A 1,079-nucleotide genomic window follows, 5' to 3' on the forward strand; every position below is an offset into this window, starting at 1 on the left:
TAAAATATTCTCTGACAATCATCATCATGTTCTCTGTAGCTCTGATGCTGCTGGCAGCTGGAAGTGAGTCTCTCTCTGCATGAGTCAACACTTGTACTGCTGTTTAACAGGATAATCCGTCATATACATTTTACATTATACATTTTTTTTAACCACTAGGTGTCCCTTTCTATCAGCTGTGCACCGTTATGGTGTAAATTCAGCCTATCTACCAATTGGATCAAATATAAAAGTCAGCCGAATTAGTGTTGATACTCCAAGGAGTTTTCAGTTTTGGTGGCAGTTCTTCCTGTTTGTCTAGAAGTCTTCTCATCAGGGCTCTATAAATAGAGAACTACAGCAGATATGTTATATTTAATGCAGCTGAACCGTGTATTACAATGCCGTTATGTGATGACTTTCAAAGAGAAAAGCAAGCACACGGAATAAAGTATTATTTTTTATTTTTTTAATCGGATTTCACATTGCATTAACACCATTTCCCAACGTGCATTGCGGCTAAACCATCGAATCACCGAGCTGAGGATCTTGCCTACCTCTGTTTCCGGTATTTTTTATGACGGATGTATTTTGTGATACACCCATTCCTTCACATTTAAATTTAAATTTACATTAAAGTATTTCGTGAGGCCTTCTAACATGTTTTTAAATATAACTACGGTTCTAGTTGAAGAGTTTGTAAATTGACATGAACCGAAGCTGTTGCCTGGTAACGCAATCGCACATTGTCACGTCCGTTAATTCCACATCCACACACATGGATTAACATCGATTTAATACATTAATGTTGCCTTTGTTTCTGCTAAAAGAGGTGTCAACCAGCTGGGGCTACAAGAACATCGGCGAAATCCAGTGTGACTATAAAAAAAAAAATCATTATTATATTAATATTGACAATAACAACCGACCGTCGGGTAGCATTTGCTTGGCATTGACGGGTAGGCCTATATCTCCACTGGTTGAGCCATGTTAACAATACTGTGTAACTGTCACGTTTGAAGGGACGAAATCGTGACATCTTCACGTCTCCCAGCAAGGTAAATCGCCACATGTTCACGTCTTGCCGTGATACCGGGTTG

This window comes from Pseudochaenichthys georgianus, chromosome 10 (assembly GCF_902827115.2).
Source record: "Pseudochaenichthys georgianus chromosome 10, fPseGeo1.2, whole genome shotgun sequence".
Classification (NCBI taxonomy): Eukaryota; Metazoa; Chordata; class Actinopteri; order Perciformes; family Channichthyidae; genus Pseudochaenichthys; species Pseudochaenichthys georgianus.